The sequence below is a fragment of the Benincasa hispida genome, chromosome 11 (assembly GCF_027475165.1).
Source record: "Benincasa hispida cultivar pf3 chromosome 11, pf3_genome.v1.1, whole genome shotgun sequence".
Classification (NCBI taxonomy): Eukaryota; Viridiplantae; Streptophyta; class Magnoliopsida; order Cucurbitales; family Cucurbitaceae; genus Benincasa; species Benincasa hispida.
Window position 1 is genome coordinate 38,588,995 of NC_143488.1, and position 27,001 is coordinate 38,615,995.

Genomic DNA, 27,001 nt, shown 5'->3' on the forward strand with positions numbered 1-27,001 from the left:
CAAAGTTTCACTTAGGTAGTAATAAATTTTAAATTTGTGTAGCAAAAAAAGGAAACACATAAGAAGAATAGAAAAGGTCTCAATTTCAACCATTGTTATGGGTCCTAATCCTTTTTAAAAGTGCAAAATGAATTATTATGTTGCAAATTCATTGTTGTTTTATTCATTATCAAATGATTCTGACTAATAATTGTTTTTATTGAACTATAGACAACAAAAAATGGTGATGATGTTGGCCTAGTAGATTTTTTTTACAAAAGTCACTTCTCAGAGAAGGATGGGTGGGTAAGCGAAGCCACCAAAGATGCATATATACGTTGTATTATATTATACATGTGTAAATTTATGTTAAATATGTGTGTTTTAGTGAATTTAATTAGTAACTTGTTACATTGTTATGTAGCTATCTTGCAGCTATGGTAGCCAATATAGATACTTTTATTTCAACATTCTCTATATTTTTGGTGTGTTTAAGAAAGTTTGTAGTTTTGTAGAAATCTTTTTTTTTTCTTTTGCTACTTTGTAGGTTTCAAGAGAAAAATTATTTTAGCTTATTTAGGAGGGAGGGGTTTCGAGACTTTTTAGGAACTTTATTTTAGCTTATTTATAGCTTTCGAGAGATGGACTATATATTTTTAGGACTATTGAATTACTTATTTAGTCTCAAAAGTTGTATAAGTAGATTTACAACATGTTCGTAGCATAGTAAAATGGTTGTTTGTAATGTTTACATCGCGTTTATAGCATAGTTTAGGCTTCTAGGACATTTTGAATGAAGGTTTTAGTCTTGAAAGAAATTTAGGTGGATTTAGGAGGGAGGGGTTCACAACATGGGAGGGACTCCGACACTTTCTAAGAAATTTCTTTTGGCTTATTTATAGCTTTCGAGAGATGGGCTGTATATTTTTAGGACTATTGAATTACTTATTTAGTCTCAAAAGTTGTATAAATGGGTTTATGAAATATTCGTAACATAGTAAAATGGTTGTTTGTAGTGTTTACGACATGTTTGTACCATAGTTTAGGCTTCTGGGACATTTTGAATGATTGTTTTAGACTTGAAAGAAATTTAGGTGAATTTAGGAGGGAGGGGTTCACAACGTGGGGAAGGGTTCCAACACTTTTTAGGAACTTTCTTTTGGCTTATTTATAGCTTTTGAGAGATGGGCTATACAATTTTAGGACTATTTAATTACTTATTTAGTCTCAATAGTTGTATAAGTGGATTTACGACATGTTCATAACATAGTAAAATAATTGTCTGTAGTGTTTACAACATGTTTGTAACATAGTTTAGGCTTCAAGGACATTTTGAATGACTGGTCTAGTCTTGAAAGAAATTTAGGTGGATTTAGGAGGGAAGGATTCACTTCGACACTTTCTATGCATTTGTTGCTACTTTGTGGTTTTAATGGCATTTAGGTGGAACTAAGACACGTTCGTAGTATTGGAGGGAGGAGGGGGTGAAATGTATATGTTGTAATTATTTTTTAGATTATCTTGAAGCCTAATTATGCTCTTTAAAGGAACTTTGTTCTTGGCTTATTTGTAGGGATCCAAGAGTTGAGTTATATGCTTTGGACTATCGAATGACGAGTTTATCCTTGAAAGAAATTTAGGTGGATTTAGAGGGGGAGGGGAGGGGGTGGGGGGGAGGAGAGGATTCACTCGCTTTCTATGCATTTGTTGTTACTTTGTAGGTTTAAATGGTGTTTAGGTAGAATTAGGATACGTTCATAACTTGGGGGAGGATGTATATATTGTAACTGTGTTTTAGATTATCTTAAAACCTAATTGTGCACCTTAAAGAAACTTTGTTCTTGGCTTATTTGTAGGGATCCGAGAGTTGAGTTATATGCTTTTAGGACTATCGAATGATAGGTTTAGCCTTGAAAGAAATTTAGGTGGATTTTGGGGGGGGGGAGGGGGATACAATTCGATGCTTTCTATGGATTTGTTGCTACTTTGTAGGTTTAAATGGCATTTTATTGGAACTAGGGTACATTCATAGCTTGGGAGACACGTTCATAGATTGGGAGAGGGGATGTATATGTTGTAATTGTGTTTTAGATTATTTTGAAGCCTAATTGTGTACTTTAAAGAAACTTTGCTCTTAGCTTATTTGTAGGGATCCGATAGTTGTGGAGGTTTAACGGGCATTTATGTATTTATTTAAGTGGATTTACGACATGCTCGTAGCATGGGGAGGGATTCATGTCTTAATTATAACTATTTTAATCACTTTTTTGATAGTTAAAATGGTTGTTTGTGGTGTCACATGTTTTATTTATGAACATTCACGACATGTTTGTAGATTGAAAGGGGCATCATTCCTCATAAGCATTTTCAAAATTTTGTTCAAGTCCTTATGTGATTGTTAAGATCTTTTCGTACATTTTTCTTTGTTGATTTTAAGAAATCTTTCATAATATTTGTTTTTCCTATTTCAGGTTGTTTGTGTAAATTCTTAAAGATCATTTTTGGAGATTGCGAGAATATTTTGAGATGATTACTTAGTTTGATTTAGTATCTCACTTATTTGGGTGGGTTTAGGGTATTTTGGCTTAGGGAAGATTAAATTTGTTTTTGTGTAGGGGATAGAAAAATTAAAATTTAATTGTATACACGGTTTTTTTTTTTTTTTTTTGTGTACAATTTTATAATTGTGTATTGAATATTAGTCTTATATTTAAATACGTGAGAGTTTTTGAACCTAACTTAGATGGCCAAACAGAACGCAAACAATCAGTAGAAATAAATCCAAAGCAATAAAGAACAAACACCAAGATATATAATAATAATCTTTATTAGTAACTTCTAATTATTTAATTAGTAATGGATTTACTATTTTTTTAACTTTTATAACCTCAATGAAAATCCAACTAATCAATTATCAAACCTATACCACACATTTCTATAATTTCTTTTTATGTATATATAAATCATTAAGCATGTCTATAAAATTCATATTAATTAATGAGAGTGAAAAAAACAACTAAAATTCACAATGTATGAAACGATATTAGTTTAAATTGCAATTTTAGTCTTTAGATTTTCAAGTTTTTGTTCAAAAGACTCATGAATGTTGAGAAATGTGATGCTTAATCTTTAATTTTTATAATTGGCCTTAGAAATCTAAAAATATCTTATATGTCCCTGAACATTCAATTTTATATCTAATTTAGCTTTGATTTGTTTTTCAAAATTAACTTTTAATACATTACTTTCACCTATAAGTTTATTTGTTTTAAAATTAAGTTTTAGTTGTTTTAAAAATTTAGCTCCGATCTATTTTTCAAATTTTATAAGATTAATTTTTAAAAAGACTTATCAAAAGTTTTATTTTCTTTTAATTATGGTGAAAATGGTCTTAGTAAAAAAAAATAACGAGTGAACAAAAATAATTTTTTGAAAAATTTATAAGATGACTCGTCACTTAAAACACGGATATTAAACTGAAAGCATAGACAAACATTGTAACAACAAACAAAAGTAACAGTAAGAAAGCAAGTAAAGACACTGAAGTTTTTCTAATTAATTTTAAAAAGAAGATAAATCAAGCTTTGTTTGAAATAAACATAGAATGGAAAAAATAAGAAAGAAAATACAAAACAAAAACAAAAGAAGCTTCAATCTTGTATAGATAAAAACTAACTATATAAAAAGAACTATTATTCTTGTGAATAAAGCTAAAATATTTTTTGTCACATATTTGTACTTTCTTACTGAATGTGGTTATTTATTTATTTGTATAATTTCTTTAAGGCATGACTTGAAGGCAAAATTAGACTAATATTGTTCTTTTTCAAAACTATTTATAAAAATATTGTTGTTTGAAAAATATTTATAAAAATATTGTAATTTTTTTTTTAAGTTGTCGAGTCTTCAAAATTCAACCTAGGTCGAATTTTGAAGATTCGACCTTCATTCTATATTTTTTATTTTTCATTAATTCGACCTAATATTTTTTATTTTTTTTAATTTTCCATTATGTTATTATATAGTATATTCCACTTTACATTTTTTTATTAATTTATTAATTTATTATTTTTTAAACCATCTTAACTTAACTCTAAAAAAAATAATAATAATGTCTCATAAAAATAATAATGTGTAAATTAAAATATCTCATTTATATAAAAATAATTACAAAAATCAATGTGTCCCACAAGGCGGACGTCGTCGATTTCGAGCTGGTTGTCGTTGTCGACTTCGAACTTGAGGCAGCGCTGGTTTTTCTTGATATTGCCAAAAGGGCAGACCCAACTCCAATTAATTAGGCCCAAAGGCAAGACCCAAGTCCAATTAAGTTAGGCCAAAAGGCCAAGCCCATTGGCTAATCAAGGTCAGACTCAAGTCCAACTAAATTAGGCCCAAAGGCCAAACCCATTAGCCAATCAAGGCCAAGCCCAAGCCCATGAGACATTTTTTATTTAATAATATTTCGATAATAAAAACTTATAAGTTTAGATAATTGTTGGCATATTTATAGCATTTTGGTTTCCTATTTTTCGTGCATTAAGGAAATGAGAGTTCTTAACTCCCGAATACTTAATTATCCATTTTAACTTTTAATTTCCTAATATTAATCAGTATTAGTAACTTCTAATTATTTTATTAGTAATAGATTTACTATTTTTTAACATTTAGAATCTTAATGTTCGAGAATTAAATGCACAACTTACTCAAGTGTTGAATAGAGTAGAAATGGAGTGGAAGCACGGTGAAGAGTTGAACAAACTGCGTAAGGCAAATCAGGTATTATGGAACCTCCATTTCATAACTATTTTGTGTTTTATTTGTTTGTTTTAAAACTAAACCGTTTTCAAAATTCAAAAGCTTTTAAACCTCATTTGATAACTATTTGATCTTTGAAATTTGTTTTCATTTTCTCCTAATTTGTATATAACGGTTTCATTATTTTCAAAGAATCATTTCAATCCTTAATAAATTTTAAAAAGAAATCAATAATAAGTTTTTCAAGTAACAAAAGAAAAAAAAAATCCAAGTATAGAAGTACACTTTGTAAGCTTAATTTTCAAAATCAAATATCAAAAGTTTTTTTTTTCTTTTTTCCATTTTTAAATATGGTGAAAATGGTCTTGGAAAAAGAATTAAAGCAAACAAGAATAATTTTTTAAAAAAATCCAAACCCTTATCAAACAAAACAACTCCAACCTCAAAATCTATGCAAAACTTATAAAATTCCTATTAAATTACTATTGAATTTAGAAGTATAATTGAATAAATTATAAACAATCAATAAGTGAATAAATATAAACAATCGCATATTTAATATTTTATATATATAGGCACAATGTTGGTGGGAGCTTCCCATAGAAGAAATGGAAATGAATCAATTAGGACAACTCAAAGCATCCTTGGATGAGTTAAAAAATAATGTCACATAACAAGCTGATCAGGTTTTGATTCAAACTTCTAATGGCAATTTACCACTGCAATTCTTCTCAACTTCGACTCCGTCACCGATAAACTCTAACCAACAAGCTGGCCTTTTCATCGTCGATCCGAAGAACATCATCTCCCATCTTCCCTACAATAACTATGGTTCCTATAGACCACGTGGTTTCTTTTGAACTTAAGGAAGAAGAAATTTAATTTAACTTAATTAAGCTAAATTAAAATCTACGTGTTCTCAGTTTACAGAGTGTTCAGCTAAAATATTTTTCATACAGTTTGATGATTATATCAAAAGATATATGATCAATCATAAAACTGAACTTCTTCTCTCATTATCATATAGCTTTGTGTTTGTGTAATTATTGGATCATGGTTAATTTAATACAAATCTCAATTATTTTGTTTTATGTTTCATGCATATAGTTTTGTTTAAGGAACAAAATTTGATTGTTGATTTCGATTCAAAAAAAGATCTAGTATAGAAGTACATAATCCTTCCATTCATTACATGATTTAAAAATAAGAAAAAACAAAACCAATTCTAATGTTTAGTTTTCATTTAAACTTTTAATTTTATCAAACAAGATTCTAAACTTAGATGAGTTTTTACTAGTTTATCTACTAATTTTAACAAAAAAAAAAAAAAAAGAATGTAAAAGTTTTCATACCATTTTTCTTTTAAAAAATTCAATACAATCAACTTTTACACAAATTTAAGTTGAATGAACTCACCAATTGACCATTAAATAACTTTACCTGAACTCATCATTTCTAACAAAGATTTTTCTTTAATTTCGTCTTCTCTTGAAATCTTATCAATTTTGTATGATATGTATTTTTATTTAACAATATTTCGATAAAAAACTTGTAGGGGATTAAAATTAAAACATTTTTCAAAGTTAATATTACTAAACTTATCTAGGTTTGAGATTTAAGTCGATGAAAGTGAAAGTTTAGAGGCAAAAATTATCGTATCAAATAAGTGTGGAGTCAAATTGATTTTTTTCCTAAAAATAATCACAATTTGTTTATCAAAGTTTCAATTTTCTAATAGCTAGAATGAACGGATTTTTATTTAAGAATTATTATACTCAATAAAAATGATTAGATAATGGTTGACATATTTGTAGCATTTTGGTTTTCTAATTTTCATGCATTAAGTGAAATATCACAATTTGTTTATCGAAGTTTCAATTTTCTAATAACTAGAATGAACCGATTTTTATTTAAGAATTATTATACTCAATAAAAATGATTAGATAATGGTTGACATATTTGTAGCATTTTGGTTTTCTAATTTTCATGCATTAAGTGAAATGAGATTTCCTAACTCCCAAATCTCAATATTTAATGATCCATTATACCTTATAACGTCTTAATCTTAATCCCTATTAGTAACTCCTAATTACTCAATTAATAATCGATTTGTTAGACACAAACTTAAAATTCAACCACTCAACTATTCCTAATTTAACCAACAAAATTATAGAAAACTTCATCAATTATATATGCATAAGAAAAATTCAATATATTTTTTTCTTTGCAATTTTCTATTCCTCACGAATTTATATGCACCATAACATTAAATTGGAAGTTTTTTTCTCTTTTTACAAAAATTTAAAAAGCATTAATTGTCATTTATATTAAGCAAATTGAGATCATGTATGATATCCCAAAACTAGCATTTTATTAACTCTAATGATCAATTTGTCAAAACTCTTTTACAACCAAATCATTTATTTTGTACGACACATCACAACACACTCATCATTCTAAACAAACATTTTTCTTTGTTACCTATTTTGCCCAATACAAATTACTTAACTAGTTCAATGGGCAATTCTACAGGAGTTCTAGTTAGAGAAAAACTGAATGGGGAGAATTACTTCTCATGGTCCCAGTCATTTCGAATGGCTCTAGAAGGTAGACACAAATTCGGATATCTAACAAGAGAAATTCTGCAACCCATCCCAGGTGATCCTCAAGAAAGAATCTGGAAAGGGGAGGACTCTTTGCTACGGTCTGCTCTTATCAATAGTATGGAGCCCCAGATTGGCCGGTCTCTTCTATATTCAGCAACTGCAAGAGATATCTGGGAGGCAACCAGGGACTTATACTCACAACGACAAAACGCATCCCGGTTGTACACATTACATAAACAAGTCCATGAATGAAAGCAAAGGAACATGACTGTTACGTCCTACTTCAATAAGCTTTAGTTTTTTGGCAAGAAATGGATTTGTGTTGGAAGATTATCTGGAACTGCGCATAGGATAGGGGACAGTATTTAAAGCTTGAAGAGGCAGATTGGGTTTATGTGTTTTTGGCCGGATTAAACCCAAAATATGATAGTGTTCGAAGTCGCTTATTGAGTCAACAACCTATTCCATCTTTCCGAGAGGTGTGTTCTGAGATTCGTCTAGAAGAAGACCGATCACAGGCTATGAACAGTCCGATGATAGCCTCTGTTGATGCATCAGCCTTTGTCTTAAAGGCGTCCAATTTCGACAGTGACAAAAAGCCCATACCTATCTGTGAGCACTGTAAGAAGTCGTGGCATACGAAGGACCAATGTTGGAAGCTGCACGACAGGCCCCCGAACAGTAAGAAACGACAGTCCCATGATAGATCAAACTCCGAACGTACTTCTGTTAGTGATCCAGTTACTGAAAATTCACAGCATGAGTCATTAGCTCATAGTAAAACCAATGTGAATGTCGTCGGAGTAAGAGCCATTGCTTAATCAGGTACATTCTCAGCTCTTGGTCTTGTTAGCATTAATGGCAAGAAACCCTGGATCGTAGATTTAGGGGCCACAGATCATCTCACTAGTTCTTCAGAATTATTTGTTAATTGTTGTCTGAGTACGGGGAATGAACGTATCAGAATTGCAAATGGGTCTTTTGCCCCAGTTGTAGGAAAAGGGAATACTTTTCCTCTTGATGGTTTTATTTTACGTGATACTCTTCATGTGCCAACAATATCATATAACTTTTATCGGTTAGTAAAATTACAAGAGATCTGAACTATAAAGCTATTTTCTCACCAGACTCTGTTGTGTTTCAGGATCAGAAGTCGAGGATGACGATTGGCACTGCCCGGTATGATAGGGGTCTTTACTTTCTTTCTGACGAGACTTCTTCTAGGGAGGATCACACCGCTGGTTTTATGTCTTTAAAGTTTTCCACTTCTCTAATGTTCTAGGGAGTAGCCGAGCGTAAAAATCGCCATCTGGTGGAAGTTTCTCGGTCTTTAATGTTGTCTGCTACTCTTCCGTCCTACCTATGGGAAGATGTCATTCTTATAGCAGCTCACATCATCAACTGTATACCTCTCGTGTCCTTGACTTTCATAATCCCTTAGACCTTTTCAAAGAATCCTTTCCGACTACTCGTCTGATTTCCAATGTATCCCTCTGTGTCTTCTGCTGTGTCGCTTTTGTCTACTCTCATTGCCCAAATCGTACAAAATTTCACCCTTGTGCTCTAAAATGTGTCTTTGTTGGGTATCCCCTTCATCAACGTGGATATAAATGCTATCATCCATCCTCTAGAAAATATTTTGTCTCCATGGATATTACATTTGTTGAAGACCAACTTTTCTTTCCCATTAGTCATCTTCAAGGGGAGAGTCCAAGTGAAGAGCCTAACTGGTCCACTTATGCTATTCCCTTAGGGGATTCCACTCTGATCCCTTCCACTAGTTCTGAAAGAGCCTGCCCTGTTCTCCCTACCAACCAGCTTCCTTGGATAACCTACTATAGGAACAATCGTCGAAAGGAAGAATTGCCACCTGTTAATCCGTCGGCTCCGGTCCAGGAGTCAGAACTGGCATCTGGTTCAGGTACGTGTATTCCTAAAACTAATGAAGTTGATATATGTATGGAGACTGGCAAGTGTAGGGACGAAAAGGATGAAGGAGGTAGAAATGGCCATACCGAATATGTGACAGATGAAGAAACAGCTGAAAGAGAGAATAATAAAGTGAAAAGCCTTGTTGTTGACAAAGAAATGGAAGATAAAAGTCCTGTTGTTGACAAAAGAGTGGAAGATATTACTAAAATCTCGAGTTACAGGTGACCAGTCATGCTGAGACACCGAGAGAAGTGGAAAATCGTGATACCTCTCTCGACCTTCCGATAGCACTAAGGAAAGGTACTCGCTCATGTGCAAAGTACTCTATGCACAGCTACTTGACGTATAATAACTTGTCTTCCGATTTTAAAGAATTTACCACTAGCTTGGACACCATAATAATTCCAAGCAATATCCGTGAAGCCATGGAGCACTCTGAATGGGAATCGGCTGTTATGGAAGAAATGAGGGCACTTGAGAAAAGTGGCACATGGGAACAGGTGCCTTTACTAGAAGGACACAAGACAGTTGGTTGCAAATGGGTTTTCATTGTAAAATACAAATTAGATGGGACGATTGATCGATATAAGGCCAGACTTGTTGCTAAAGGTTTTACCCAGACTTATAGAGTTGATTATTCTGAAACATTCTCTCCTGTAGCTAAACTCAATACTATTCGTGTGTTGTTGTCAATTGCTTTTAACAAAGATTGGCCACTGTATCAATTGGACGTTAAAAATGCATTCCTTAATGGTGAACTTGAAGAGAAGGTCTATATGAGCCTGCCTCCTGGATTTGAAAGTCAGTTCAAGCATAAGGTTTGCAGACTGAAGAAATCCTTATATTTGACTGAAACAATCCCCAAGGGATTGGTTCGATAGGTTTACTACATTTGTTAAAGCACAAGGTTACAACCAAGGGCACTCAGATTATACACTATTTACGAAACGACCTGATTCCGGGAAGGTTGCTGTTCTCATAGTATATACTGATGATATTGTTTTGTTTGGTGATGATGAGAGTGAAATTATGAGGCTTAAAATGAGAATGGCCAAAGAATTTGAAATTAAAGACCTTGGTAAGCTGAGATACTTCCTGGGAATGGAGGTAGCTCGATCAAGAAAAGGTATTTCAATATTGCAAAGAAAATACACTTGATTTACTCAAAGAGACAAGCATGACTGGTTGTAAACCTGTTGACACACCTGTGGAGTATAATGCAAAACTTAGTGTTACAAATAACGGGGTTCCTGTGAGCAAGGAAAGGTACCAGAGGTTGGTTGGAAAGTTGATCTACCTATCCCATACCAGACCAGACATTTCATATGCAGTAAGTGTTGTGAACCAGTTTATGCAAGATCTGTATGAGGAACATATGAATGCAGTTGAACGTATCCTTCGATATTTGAAGGGAACCCCTGGTAAGGGCTTAATGTTTAAAAAATCTAGGAAAAGAACGATTGAAGCCTATACAGATTCTGATTGGGCAGGCTCTGTTATTGATAAAAAGTCAACTTCTGGATATTGTACCTTTGTCTGGGGTAACCTTGTCACTTAGTGAAGTAAGAAACAGGGAGTAGTGGCGAGGAGTAGTGTTGAAGCTGAGTACAGGGCAATGAATTTGGGAATATGTGAAGAAATCTGGTTAAATAAGGTATTGACTGATCTTTACCAAGACAGGGAGCTTCCAATGAAGTTGTTCTGTGATAATTAAGTTGCAATAAACATTGCGAACAACCTAGTTCAGCATGACAGAACCAAACATGTAGAGATCGACCGACATTTCATTAAAGAAAGACTGGATAACGGGAGCATTTGTATTCCCTATATTCCATCTAATCAAAAAGTGGCAGATGTTCTCACCAAAGGGCTGCTTAGACCAAATTTTGACTATTGTCTCAGCAAGTTGGGTCTTATCGACATTTATGCACCAACTTGAGGGGGAGTGTTGAAAATAGGGTTTTTACCCTAGGGGTATTTTTGTAACTGCCTCTAACCTTAGGGTTCTCTACAAGTCTATTTATTCACCCTATTCTCATGTATTCAGTGGATTAGTTTATAATAATAAAAGAAAAGATCTATATCGTGGTTTTTCTCCCTAATCCAGGGTTTCCACGTAAATTTTGTGTTTTTTCTCTGTTATTATTTTCATCAGTGACTATGTGATGAATTAATGTTTTAATGTGAAACCCGGATTTCTATTTTTCTTACTTAAGCAAATGATAAAAGGAATTAACTAAGTGAAAGTTAAATCCTAAGTTAAGGGGAAGGAAATTTCTAAGTGTTAAGTAGATTTTTCTTTGTATAAATTAAGTTGAGCTTTAATTGGTAAAATTATGATGAAATTTGTATAATAAGTAAGATGATGAAACAACTAATGTGGAATGGGGATTCGAAAAGAAAAATATGGATTTGAGTTGGGAAGTTGGGGAAAAATAATAAGTAGGTTGAGCTAGTGTGGAATAATAAGATGACCTCATGACCCTTCATTGCAAGTGTTGCTATAAGGATCTCGTCTTTACCCTCCAAGGTAATTGACTTATTCCACGTGAACTTGAGTTTTCAAGTGTGCTTGAGCCATTTGTTGCACAAGAGTAGTGAGATAAGTAATTTGAGAACGTAACTCTTTTACCTTTTGTGTTACAAAGAGTTAGGTCCGGTGGGCCTCGAGCTAAATTGTTGGGAATTATCTGCCATGGTAGAAATGAGTTGGCTCACCTTTGAGGGTGTTTCATCGGCTAATGCACCTCCAAGTGTCGCATCAATGTTGCTTATGTCATTAGGAAGCAAACCTGAATAAAGTCAAGGTAAAAAATTTGGTGATGTGGGAAGCTCGCATAAAGTTAATTGTAGTGTTCTAAATACTCAAAGAAGGTCTCTCCAAAAAATTGCGTGATCCCATAAATTTCCTTCCTAATCTATAGGGCTCTAGAAGACGGGAAGAATTTCTCCATAAACTTCTGTTGAAGACCATTCCAAGTTTTTATTGAACTGGCGGGCAAGTAGTAAGACCAATCTTTAGTCACATCCTTTAAAGAAAAGGGAAAGGTTCAAAAATTCTTAAATCCAATGTATATAAATTATTTCACATTCAGGAATTAATTTCAGTAAGAATTTATTACAGAAATTCAAGCAACTACATGAAAGATTATAGAAAATTCAACCTCATACCAAGAAAATTAAGAATATAACCTAAACTAAACTAGATCACTCACCTTAATGAAAAATCTCCTTCAAAATTTGATCAAGGATTAGTATGGATGCATAAAAAATGAGGTAAGAAACAAAGAAAAAGTGTAGAAAGATAAAAAAAAATTTGAGAGAAAATCAAGTGAAGTTCTAATCTTTCCGTGAAAATGGCTAAATTTTCATTTTATATTTAAGGTGTAGCATTGCAATGGTAAGGAGAGCGTTACAACTCTTTTGTCGATTCAAGACCTCAAGCGTTGGAGTAGGGTTGAGGTAGCGTTGCAACTCTGAACAAATTTGGAAGGAGCACGTGTTTCTTCTTTTTTCTTGTCAAAAATAATAGTGTCGCAACACTAAGGATAGTGTCATGGCACTTCCCTATTTATGCATCTACTGCCTTTTAACGTTACATAACAACATTGGAGTGGGGTTGTGACACTGTTGGGATGACATTTTTATAATTTCTCCTAATGACTCTTTTGCCCTTCCGAGACGAATTTACCTATGAAATGAACATTTTATGCATAAGAATTGTATAAAATGGATAGTGTTAATGATAGAAAACTAGTTTTTTTTTTTAGAGTTATCACTACCTTAACCCCAAAACCAATAAACTAAGATCCAAGGTTATCAACTATAACTTAAACATTAAACATGTATGTGGAGACATACAGGTGGATCCATGTTTAAGTGATAAACTAACGATCTGTTATAGATAGATAAGGTTGGGTACCTTATCCTAGTGACGCTACGAATATGGCCCGCTTAGTAGTTGTTACAATTGTTGTAAAGTGCTACAAGTGATCTAATCCTGATCATTCATGTGGAGATATATGAGCAAATGTATTCTATACAAAGAGTTTATATAAGACCGGACCACGAAATGAATAATCTCTCTATATAACACCATTACTTGAAGAGACCTATATTTCACAAGAATGACCATAGGTGACTTAACCTGATCTTGAGTGAGTTGTGAACTCCTGCATATGAAGGCTGTCCTTTGATCTACATGAGTGAGAGTGACAACTAGTCGATTCTCGACCCTTGAGAATAACGGGTAAGAACTCTTGGTGGTATCCATTGACGTTGCTTTGATCGTGTGTACATAAAACCTTTTAAACCATTGTATCTGCAACCTGAATCTTAGTTGAGAATGAACATTCACTGCTTTAATTCCCAACGTCAAGCCATGGCCAGATGAGACATCTACTTCGACATGTTCACGTTAAACTATGGCTAGAAGAGATTCCTACGTAGATCTCTTTAAATATACCGATGGCATCTCAAGCAACATCCTTAAGACATAAACGTTGTTAACAACTCTTAAACATCAATAATCATCATTATTCCCTAGTTGAGAACGAGCATACACTACTCTAGCTCCCAACGTCTATTATCGGCCAAGAGACCCATACCTCGGCCTCTCATTCAGACCTACCTACATACACATAGAGTTTGCTATGTACCGTCACACCTTAGATACATTTATTTAGATACCTTCCCTACCTTCAGTATCCCTATTCATTATGTTTAGAAATACCAACGTATGTACTTTGGCAACCTTAGGTATTTAAAACATAGTTCGTCAAGCTTCATTCAACCTTAGCTTTAACCATAACGCATGCTTCATACTTTGTGAAATAAGTTTGCTTAAAACAATTTGAACTAGCTTGTAAAACCACTAGCATGCGTTAGACATGGAAAACATACTTGGGAAAACTCATACATTAGTAAACATCATGCATTGATAAACATTCATAAGCATTAGCAATTCAAAACTATCCTTCTAGTCTATGAGAAGATATGACTGCCTTTATCCTTAGTTGAGAGTGAACTACTAAATCTAACCCTCAACGTCAACCTTAGTCGGGGAGAACTCTTTTTCTCAATCCCTCGATGTCGTATTACCTACGTGTACGTGGTTATAACTGAGTACCGTCGTACCTTATGTACCTAACTAGGATACCTTCTCATTTTCCTTCAGTATTCTCAGGTACTTAACTAGGATTCCTTCTCATTGTCCTTCAGTATCCTTAGGTACTTGACTAGGATACCTTCTCATTGTCCTTCAGTATCTGTACGTACTTCTGCTCAGATACCTTCTCAAATGTCCTTTAGTATCGAGCTGTTAAGATACCTTCTCATATGTCCTTCGGTATCAATTTGGCCGGATACCTTTTCAAAAGTCCTTCGGTATCAAATTGGCCAAGTACCTTCTCAAGTGTCCTTTAGTACCTAATTGGTGAGATACCTTCTCAACGTCCTTCGACATCAAATTGGCCGGATACCTTCTAAAAAATCCTTCGGTATCAAATTGGCCAGGTACCTTCTCAAGTGTCCTTCGATACCAAATTGGTTAGATACCTTCTCAATGTCCTTTGGTATCAAATGTGTGTTTTGTAACAACAAATTAAGTTCCATAGCCTAGTATTACACAAGAGCTATTCCATTGTCACTCATTTACACAACAATTCGTTCTCCCGTAACCTTCCTTTAGAAAGCATAAATCAAATCAGAACATAGCTTTTGTAACGGTTGCATAACATACCTTGGCCAGTGCTACACACATACAATCCGGGAGATATGCATTAAATTATTTTTCAACAATTTGTTGCTTGAAGAAGTGTAAATACATTGTTAATGTCACTGTGCTTTACTTGATCATATATGTATGAATATTAAAAAACTTAAAGTTTACTTAGTCACTCACAGTTCGTTGGCCTCTTAACGTGTTATAGGTCTCTTCTAGCTCTTTTTTGCCTGAAAGAACATAATCCCCAGTTAAACTACTTAGAATTCTTAGAAAAATACCTCAAATAGTTCATTTACTAATGGAACTTTTATCAACAAAAATAGTATTTTTAGCGAGAAAATCATCATGAGCGAGACCACCCTTATGAGCAAGATTTACCATTCCTAGCGAGATTTATCATTCCCAGCGAGATTTGGCACTTTCATCAAACTAGATTCTAAACATAGATGAGTTTTTACTAGTTTATCCACTAATTTTAACCAAAAAAATGTAAAAAACACTATAACAATTTTTATTTGTTTCGATGTTTTTTTTCCCGACGCATCAATTTTCATCGACATAAACTGGTTTTTCTCGACGTAATTTTGATTCGTCGCCCAAAATGAAGGACCTACGTTTTTTTTTTACATATTTATATCGACGCAACTAGGTAGTTATCCCGACACACAACGCGTCGGTCAAATTTTTTAAAAAATCTAATTTTCCTTTCCCCCCGTTTTTTCCTAATTCCCACTTTCTTTCCCTCTATTTCCTTTCTCACTCCACTTTTCCACCATTTTCCTCCCACTCTGCCATGTTTTTTTTCTTCCACCTCCTCCATTCAGTTTTTTCTTTGCAAGCTTGGAGGTCTAGCGACCGCTCCTCCGATGTTGGCAGCCGTACACTCCTCTGTCACCGGCGCCACACCCTCCTCTAACTCTGAAGTTGCATGTTGTAAGTTTACCTATTGTGTTAACACAATGCTTTTTTTTGTTGATTAACATTTATTTTTCTTGAAAGAAAACAACAAATTCAATAGTAGTTATTAAAGTGTCATTGACTAAAATAAAGATCTAATTGAAACTTCTAAATGGTACATTAACTCGTTTCCAACAATTTTTTTCTCCTCCTTTTCAAATATATTTTCAAATGATTAAAATGATTGTATTAGAAAAGAAATGAAAAAAAAAAATAACGAACACACTTTTTACATTACATTGGTGAGTTTTAACTAAACGTATTAACTTGTAGTTGATATACTCTTTTTTCTCTTTCTTACTTTTATTTGTAGCATCAATTTTGAACACTTATTTTGTAATTGTTGTTTTTTTTACAAATAGTTGAAAAAAAAGGGGTGAAAAGATTTGAACTACATGGATGATTAAAATTTTAACATTCCATTATTATGTGATTTATGTTGATAGAAAAAATAGAAATTAAGATTTACAAAGTTAGAATGAGAAACTCAATTACTTATTTAACTAAATATAAAAGAGTGTGTTTTGGAACTTGCTAGAGTTCAAAAGGCTCGTAAAAAAATATCGTATATAGAAAGGATGTCAAAAACTATTCTTATGAACATGGAGTTACAAAATGAGTTTCAATTGTTATCCAATTTCTTAGGGTAATACGTTTGTTATTCATATTTTTTAGGAAAATTTTATGTTGCTTTAAGAGTCAAAGTATCATTTGAGTACTTTTTAAGAGTTTTTTTAATTTGGCTTTGAGACTGAAAGTGACTTACAGGAACTTCCTAAGTTTTTTTTAGAGTCAAAGTGTCACTTAAACAAATTTTAGGAGCTTTTTAGTTTGAGTTGGAGAGTGAAAGTGACACTTGGGAACTTTTTAGTTTGGGTTTGAGAATCAAAGTGACATTTAGCCATTTTCAAATTATTTTAAGAGTGAAAGTGCTTCTTGGATACTTCTTAGAAGCTTTTTTAGCTGGTTTTGAGAGTTAAAGTGACTTTTAGAAACTTTTTACGTTTTTTTTAGAGTCAAAGTTTCACTTAGGTACTAATAAATTTTAAATTTGTGTAGCAAAAAAAGGAAACGAATAAGAAGAGTAGAAAATGTCTCAATTTCAACCATTGTTGTGGGTCCTAATCCTTTGTTAAAAGTGCAAAATGAATTATGTTGTAAATTCATTGTTATTTTATTCATTATCAAAAGATTTCTGACTATAATTGTTTTTATTGAACTGTAGACAACAAAAAATGGTGAAGATGTCGGCCCAGTGGATTTTTTTTACAAAAGTCACTTCTCAGAGAAGGATAAGTGGGTAAGCAAAGCCGCCAAAGATGCATATGTACGTTGTATTATATTATACATGTGTAAATTTATGTTAAATACGTGTATTTTAGTGGATTTAATTAGGAACTTGTTACATTGTTATGCGGCTATCCTGCATGTATGGTAGCCAATATAGATACTTTTATTTCAACATTCTCTACATTTTATGTGTATTTAAGAAAGTTTGTAGTTTTGTTGAAATCTTTTTTTTTTTTTTTTTGCTACTTTGTAGGTTTCAAAAGAAAAATTATTTTAGCTTATTAAGGAAGGAGGGGTTCACAATGTGGGGAGGCATTTTGAGACTTTTTAGGAACTTTCTTTTAGCTTATTTATAGCTTTCGAGAGATGGACTATATATTTTTAAGACTATTGAATTACTTATTTAGTCTCAAAAGTTGTATAAGTAGATTTACAACATGTTCGTAGCATAGTAAAATGGTTGTTTGTAATGTTTAGTTGTGTTTGTAGCATAATTTAGGCTTCTAGGACATTTTGAATGAAGGTTTTAGTCTTAAAAGAAATTTAGGTGGATTTAGGAGGGAGGGGTTCACAACATGGGAGGGGTTCCGACACTTTTTAAGAACTTTCTTTTGGCTTATTTATAGCTTTCGAGAGATGGGCTATATATTTTTAGGGCTATTGAATTACTTATTTTCTTAAAAGTTGTATAAATGGGTTTACGACATGTTCGTAACATAATAAAATGGTTGTTTGTAGTGTTTACGACATGTTTGTACTATAGTTTAGGTTTCTAGGACATTTTGAATGATGGTTTTAGACTTGAAAGAAATTTAGTTAAATTTAGGAGGGAGGGATTCACAACGTGGGGAGGGGTTCCAACACTTTTTAGGAACTTTCTTTTGGCTTAGTTATAGCTTTTGAGAGATGGGCTATATAATTTTAGGACTATTTAATTACTTATTAGTCTCAACAGTTGTATAAGTGGATTTACGACATGTTCATAACATAGTAAAATGGATGTTTATAGTGTTTACAACACGTTTGTAGGATAGTTTAGGCTTCAAGGACATTTTGAATAATGGGTCTAGTCTTGAAAGAAATTTAGGTGGATTTAGGAGGTAGGGATTCATTCGACACTTTCTATGCATTTGTTGCTACTTTGTGGTTTTAATGCCATTTAGGTGGAACTAGGACATGTTCATAGTATTGGAGGGAGGAGGGGGTGAAATGAAAGCCTAATTATGCACTGAACTTTGTTCTTGGCTTATTTGTAGGGATCCGAGAGTTGAGTTATATATTTTTGACTATCGAATGTCAGGTTTAGCCTTGAAAGAAATTTAGGTGGATTTAGAGGGGAGGGATCCACTCGTTTTCTATGCATTTGTTGTTACTTTGTAGGTTTAAATGTTGTTTAGGTAGAATTAGGATACGTTCGTAGCTTGGGAGAGGATGTATATGTTGTTTTTAGATTATCTTGAAGCCTAATTGTGCACCTTAAAAGAACTCTATTCTTGGCTTATTTGTAGGAATCCGAGAGTTGAGTTATATGCTTTTAAGACTATCGAATAACGGGTTTAGCCTTGAAATTTAGGTGGATTTAGGGGGGAGAGATTCATTTCAATGCTTTTTATGCATTTGTTGCTACTTTGTAGGTTTAAATGGCATTTAGGTGGAACTAGGACACGCATAGCTTGGGACAGAGGATGTATATGTTATAATTGTGTTTTAGATTATTTTGATGCCTAATTGTGCACTTTAAAGGAACTTTGTTCTTTGCTTATTTGTAGGGATCCGATAGTTGTAGAGGTTTAAAGGTCGTTTATGTATTTGTTTAAGTGGATTTACGACATGCTTGTAGCGTGGGGGAGGGGTTCATGTCTTAATTATAACTATTTTACTCACTTTTTAGATAGTTTAAATGGTTGTTTGTGGTGTCCATGTTTTAATTATGAACGTTCACGACTTGTTTGTAGTTTGAGAGGGGCGTCATTCCTCATAAGCATTTTAAACATTTTGTTTAAGTTTTTATGTGATTGTTAAGATCTTTTTGTGCATTTTTTTTTTGTTGATTTTAAGAAATCTTTCATGATATTTGTTTTTACTATTTCAGGTCGTTTGTGTAAATTCTTAAAGATCATTTTTGGAGATTGCGAGAATATTTTAAGATGATTACTTAGTTTGTTTAAGTCTTTATGTGATTGTTGAGATTTTTTTTTTTTTTTTTTTTGTAGAATTTTATAATCTGTGTATTGAATATTAATCTGATTTTTAAATATATAAGCTTAGTTTTGTTATATTTGTCCCCAATTGATTTGTTTTAAGATTAATTTTTGTTTATGCATAATTAAGTATTCATGAAATAAAAATTTGGTTCTTTGTTTGTTACAAAAAATATATAAAATTACAAACAACTTATGCGGATGCAAATAAACTTGGGCAGAAATGTGTCTATTGAATTGAAAACTTTTGTTGTTTAACAATATGCTTTTGCTGATGTAAATTGTATTTTGTTGGGAAAACACATATGCCGACGGAAAAAATTGTTTTGCAAAAAATGGTATTTATGCCGACGAAAATAGTTTTAGTCGGGAGGCACTTCTCCCAACATGGATACGACGATAATTATGTCTATGCAAAAAAATGCATTGACATAACCTATCCCGACCTTTTTTTTTTTTTTTTTTTTGCATGGGAAAGGTGAAAATTTTTGTAGTGAATTTTCATACATTTTTTCTTTTAAAAAATACAATAGAATCAATTTATGCACAAATTTAAATTGAATCAACAAACAAATTGACCATTAAATTCCTTTATCTAAACTCATAGTTTTCAACAAAGATCTATCTTTAATTTCGTTTTCTCTTGAAATTTTACCAATTTTGTACGATATGCATATATTTTATGTGAGACTATTTTTATTTAACAATATTTCGATAAAAACCTTATTTAAAACATTTTTCAAGCTTAATATTACCAAACTTATGTAAGTTTGATATCGAAGTTGATGAAAGTGAAAGTTTAGAGTCAAAATTGTTGGTATCGAACAAGTGTAAAGTCAAATTGATTTGTTTCCCTAAAAAATTATCACAATTTATTTATCAAAATTTCCAACCAATTTTTATTTAAGAACAAATATACTAATTAGGAGTTGTTCGGTAATAATCAAACAAATTAATAATGTAAAATTGTTTAGATAATGGTTGGCATATTTATACGATATCGGTTTTCTAATTTTCATGGATTAAGGAGAAGAGATTTCCTAACTCCCAAATAGATCCATTGTAACTTCTAATTTTCTAATTAATCATTATTAATAACTTCTAATTTTTTAATTAATAATGGATTTACTAATTGTAACTTTTAAAACCTCAACAAAAATACAACTAATCAATTATCAATTATCAGTTCGGTTCAGTTTAAATTCTGAAAACTGAATTTAAAACCAAACCGAACCGTTTTTAACAAATATATATATATATATATATATATATACACTTATATAATTATATATTTATATATTTATATATTTAAAAAAAGAGTAAAACCGAATTTAAAACCCAACTGTTTTCGATTTAAAGAACAAAACCAAATTTAAAATCGAATCGAAACGAACCGCTTTCTAATTGAAAAAAATATAACATGGATTTTTTAACAATACCAAAATCGAATTTAAAACCAAACCGAATCCTATATATGCGGTTCGGTTCGGTTCGATTTAGTTTCATATTATAATATTAAATTTGTATCCACTATAACATTAAATTTGAATGTTTTCTTTTTCTTATTAAGAATTTTAAAAATCATTAGTTGTCATCCCAAACCAAGCAATTTATTAACACCAATTAATTTGTCAAAACTCTTTGGAAACCAAATTATTTATTTTGTACATCGCACCACATACCCAAATTCTTGTATAAATATATTCACTCACAATACACTCATCATTCTAAAACAAACATCTTTCTTTTTTACATTTTTCACACCATTTTTTCTCCCTTCTCTTCACTTTCTCTTTAATAATTTTCCAAAGATCATGAGAAAAGTAGAGGAAGGCAAAAGGTGGAGATAGTGAAGATGCCAGATGAGAGCAACCTTCATCACCTTCTCGAAGCGCAGTCTGGCCTCTTCAAGAAAGCTAGTGAGCTTTGCACGGTCTGCGGCGCCGAGATTGCCATTATCGTCTTTTCGCCTGGGAAGAAGGTCTTCTCCTTTGGCTACCCTTGTGTTGAAGCCCTCATTGAGAGATTTGTGACTCGAAATCCTTCGTTGAGCTCTGGTACGCTGCAGCTAATTAAAGCTCACCGGAATGTCAATGTTCGAGAATTAAACGCCCAACTTACTCAAGTGTTGAATTGAGTAGAAATGGAGCGGAAGCACGGTGAAGAGTTGAACAAACTACAAAAGGTAAATAAGGTATTATAGAACCTCCATTTGATAACTATTTTGTGCTTTATTTTTTTTTAAAAAAACTAAAACGTTTCAAAAATCAAGAGCATTTAAACTTCATTTGATAACTATTTGATCTTTGAAATTTTTTTTAGTTTTCTCCTAATTTGTTTATAACGGTTTCATTATTTTCAAAGAATCATTTGAATCCTTAATAAATTTTAAAAAGAAATAAATGAGAAGTTTTTCAAAACATTAGTAAAAAATAGGTAAGAATAGAAAAAAAAAATCCAAGTATAGAAGTAAACTTTGTAAGCTTAATTTTCAAAATCAAATATCAAAAGTTTTTAAAAAAATTTTAAATATGGTGAAAATGGTCTTGGAAAAAAAATTAAAGCAAACAAGAATAATTTTTGAAAAATCGAAATCCTTATCAAACAAAACAACTCCAACCTCAAAATCTATGCAATGTTCTAACTTATAATATTCCTATTAAATTACTATTGAATTCAGAGTATAAGTATATAAATTATAAACAAACAATAATTAAATAAATTATAAACAATCACATATTTAATATTTTATATATATAGGCACAATGTTGGTGGGAGCTTCCCATAGGAGAAATGGAAATGAATCAATTAGAACAACTCAAAGCATCCTTGGATGAGTTAAAGAAGAATGTCACACAACAAGCTGATCAGATTTTGATTCAGACTTCTAATGGCAATCTACCGCCGCAGTTCTTCCCAACTCCAACTCCGACACTGACACCCATAAATTCTAACCAACAAGCTGGCCTTTTCGTCGTCGATCCGAAGAACATCATCTCCCATCTTCTCTACAATAACTATGGTTCCTATAGACCATGTGGTTTCTTTTGAACTTAAGGAAGAAGAAATTCAATTTAGCTTAATTAAGCTAAATTAAAATCTACTTGTTTTAAGTTTACTGAGTATTCAATTAAAATTTGTCATACAATTTGATGATTATATCAAAAGATATATTATCTGTCGTAAAATTGAACTTCTTCTCTCATTATAATATAGCTTTGTTTTGTGTAATTATTGGATTATGGTTAGTTTAATCCAAATCTTAATTATTATGTATCATGCATATAGTTTTGTTTAATGAACAAAATTTGACCGTTGATTTCGATTTGAAGACACACATTGTAACGACCCAGATTTATACGCATACAGGAAATTAAATGTCAAATAATAAGCAGGACAAAATTTTATTTAAAGTGGTGAAAATTTAGAAGGAAAAAAAATAAATAATTGGAAATTGGAAATTTATTGGATTAATTGGAAATTTATTCACTATCCAAAAAATAATGAATAAGGGAGCAGAATCAAGGAGAATTAATTAGAAGTTGGACGCTAGCTAATTCAGGAGACAACAGGCAGTAGATAACTTTTTGTTTGGGCACTGCTCATTGGAAGAATTGGAGGTAAATTAATTGCCCATATACCCTTAAAATTTGAAAGAGTTAAAAAGAGGAAGTGGAATCCACAAGCAGTGAAGGCAACCATGAGTGAAAACTAGCGAGATTGGAGAGAACACTGGAGAGAGCGAGAATTGCAGCGAGAAAACTGGAGAGAGCGAGATACTGAGAAGAGAGTTGCGCGATTGAAGAGAGAATTGGAGAGCGAGAAACCCCAGCGAGCGAGGCTAGCGAGATTGTGGCTGGCGAGAGTTGAAAGAGCGAGATCCCTGGAGAGAGCAAAATTGAAGGAAAAATCAGAGAGAGCGAGACGGAAGAGAAAATTTGAGAGTGAGAGTGGAGAGAGCGGGATTCCCAGCCAGAAAGCTGGAGAGAGTGAGATTCCTAGCGAGAAAGCTGGAGAGAGCAAGATTCTAAGAGCAGGGAGAGCGAGATTTGGACGGAGCGAGTTTTGGACAAAGCGAGAGTGGACAGAGCGAATTCCTAGCGAGAAAACTGGAGAGAGTGAGATTCTGAGAGCAGAGTGAGCGAGATTTGGACAGAAGCACAAATTATGCATTGAATTTGGCCACGATATTATAGATTATACATAGAAAAACCCTAAAATTGAATACAAACAAAGAATGACGACGTAAGGGCAAACGTTAGCCAAGATTAGGTGCCTTATTGAGAGGAATCCTTAAACCCTAAGTAATTTTAAAGAAGCCACCTGTATAATGATTTGTCACACTGAGAAGAGCTGAAAACTACTATAAATAGGACCCTTTACCTAAAGATTTAACCCATTCTCAAACAAATCTCAGTAACAAAGAATCGTGTGAAAGAGTAAGTGTGAGTGAGGAAGTTTTGTGTGGTTAAAAGAGAAAAGCTCAGGTAAGGTGCTGCCCAAATTTCTGCCCAAATTTCCTTCTAGTTTAAAAAGGGAAAGCTCTACTAATCAAATCATAAAGAATAATAAGGAATAATTAGATCACCGTCAAGGTAAGTAGTTTATCTCACCCTCTCTTTAAATGTTAAATGGTAGTGTACCTTTATTATGTTGCATAATTATGTTAATTGTTATATTTCATTACATGTTTAAAACATGTTTCTCTACAAGGGACCCCATGCATTATGTTTGTTCACGATTACGTTAAAATCAAGTTTTAATTAGGTGTAAGTTATGCTTCCAGTCTAATCTTACGTTTATGTTAATGGTTGATGTTGGATGCGACTCTGGCCCTACTGACTACATGACCCGCTAATCATCAGATGGGTTAGTTTCTACTTAAGTCCCCATCTTCCTATCAGGGTGGATATGCTTCCAGGGCTGGCAGGGCATGTATGGTTGCACCCCTCCAGGCCTAATCTTACGTTATGTTTATGTTAGGGACTAGCAAGGTATGTATGGTTGCACCCCTCTAGTCCAATATTACGTTTATACTAATGGTTGATGTTGGATGCGACTCTGGCCCTACTGACTGCATGACCCGCTAATCATCAAATGGGTTAGTTTTCGCTTAGGTCCTTATCTTCCTATCAGGGCTGAGAGATTTATGTTGGAAGCATAACCGACCACCACATGTTATTATACGTTTTCGGTCCCAACCATATGTTTTCATGACATGTTGCTTGTGATTGTGCATTTGGTCACTACCCTACATGAGAACTACTTACTGACTATATTATATACTCATCCTATATTTTTACAGACTTTGTAGGTAAGAACAAAGCGTAGATGGTAGAATTGGACGTCTCTCAAATGGCCAACAATCAAACTCACTATTATAAGCACATGCATTTTGTACCACCACACTAATGTTTTATGGATCCTGGTGTTTTGATAAATAAACTTTTTATATAGTTTTTCTATCTAATTAATAAGATTGAGATATGTTTTTTGAAATTTTCTCTAGAACTCTTCTCATGATAGAAAAGTCTAAGTATGCATGTCATAGCGGTCGGATCATAATGTGTAAGGATCCGGGCATTACACACATATTATATGTCGATAGAAAAAAATCTAGTACAGTAGTACCTAATCCTTCCATTCATTACATGATTTAAAAATAAGAAAAAACAAAATCAATTTCAAAGTTTAGTTTTCTTTATAACTTTTAATTTTATCAAACTATATTCTAAATTTAGATGAGTTGTTACCAGTTTATCCACTAATTTTAACAAAAAAAGAATGTAAAAATATGATGAAAGTGAAAGTTTAGAGTCAAAATTATATTGATGCTATCAGGATAAGTGTTAGAGTCAAATTGGTTTATCGAAGTTTCCCTTTCTCTAATGAGTAGAATGAACCAATTTTTATTTAAGAGTTATTATGCTTCATAAAAAATTAGAAGTTATTCTGTAAATGTCAAAACTGATTAATAATGTAAAAATGTTTGTATAATTGTTGGCATATTTATGGCATATCGGTTTTCTATTTTTCAAGCATTAAGGAAACCAGATTTCCTAACTCCCAAATCTCAATACTTAATGATCCATTGTAACTTTTAATTTCATAATCTTAATGATTATTAGTAACTTCTAATTATTTAATTAATAATGGATTTACTATTTTAAATTTTTAAAATCTCAAAGAAAATCTAACTAATCAATTATCGAACCTAAACCACACATTTCTATAATTTCTTTTTATGTATATATAAATCATTAACCATGCCTATCAAATTCATATTAATTAATGAGAGTGAAAAGAAAAACTAAAATTCACAATGTATGTTAAGAAGTGTCATGTATTCTTCATCTTTCAATTTTATAATTGGCCTTAGAACATTAAAAAAAATATCTTACATCTCCCGTCATGAACAAATAGGACTCTTTCTCAAATTTACAAACACACGATCACAACAACATCAATGGATACCACCAAGAGTTCTTACCCGTTATTCTTAAGGCTTGAGAATCGACTAGTTGTCAATCTCACCCATGCAGATCAAAGGACAACCTTCATAGACAGGAGTTCACAACTCACTCAGGATCAGGTTAAGTCATCTATGGTCATTCTTGTGAAATATATGTCTCTTCTAGTAATGGTGTTATATAGAGAGATTATTCATTTCGTGGTCCAGTCTTATATAAACTCTTTGTATAGAATATATTTGCTCACATATTTCCACATGAATGATTAGGATTATATCACCTGTAGCACTTTACAACAATTGTAACAACTACTAAACGAGCCATATTCTTAGTGTCACTAGGATAAGGTACCCAACCTTATCTATCTATTACAGATTGTTAGTTTATCACTTAAACATGGATCCACCTTTATGTCTCCACATATATGTTTAATGTTTAAGTTATAGTAGATAACCTTGGATCTTAGTTTATTGGTTTTCGGGTTAAGGTAATGATAACTCTAAAAAAAAACTAGTTTTCTATCATTAACTCTATCAATTTTATATTATTCTTTTGCATAAAATGTTCATTTCATAGGTAAATTCGTCTTGGAAGGGCAAAGGAGTCATTTAGGAGAAATTTTAGTTAAAATGGAGTCAAAATGCATTTTGGAGTCAACTAATATGAAGAAGACACCAGAAACTATGAAAATGCCATCCCAGCAGTGTCACAACCCCACCCCAATGATGTTGTATAATGTTGAAAGGCAGTAGATGCATAAATAGGGAAGTGCCATGACGCTACCCTTAGTGTTGCGACACTATTAGTTTTGATGAGAAAAAAGAAGAAACACATGCACCCTCCAAATTTGTCCAGGGTTGCAATGCTATCTCAACCCCACTCCAACGCTTGAGGTCTTGAATCGACAATAGAGTTGCAACGCTCTCCTTACCATTGCAATGCTATACCTTAAATATAAAATGAAATTTTGCCATTTTCACGAAAAGATCAGAACTTCACTTTATTTTCTATCAATTTTTTATTTTTTTTTTATCTTTCTACACTTTTTCTTTGTTTCTTACCTTATTTTTTATGCATCCATGC

General features: G+C 32.5%; 1 pseudogene; it reads left to right on the plus strand.

Moving 5' to 3' along the window:
* The first annotated feature begins 10,452 nt into the window (after nucleotides 1–10,452).
* LOC150032626 (uncharacterized) lies at nucleotides 10,453–22,499 on the plus strand (annotated as a pseudogene).
* Nucleotides 22,500–27,001: the final 4,502 nt, after the last annotated feature.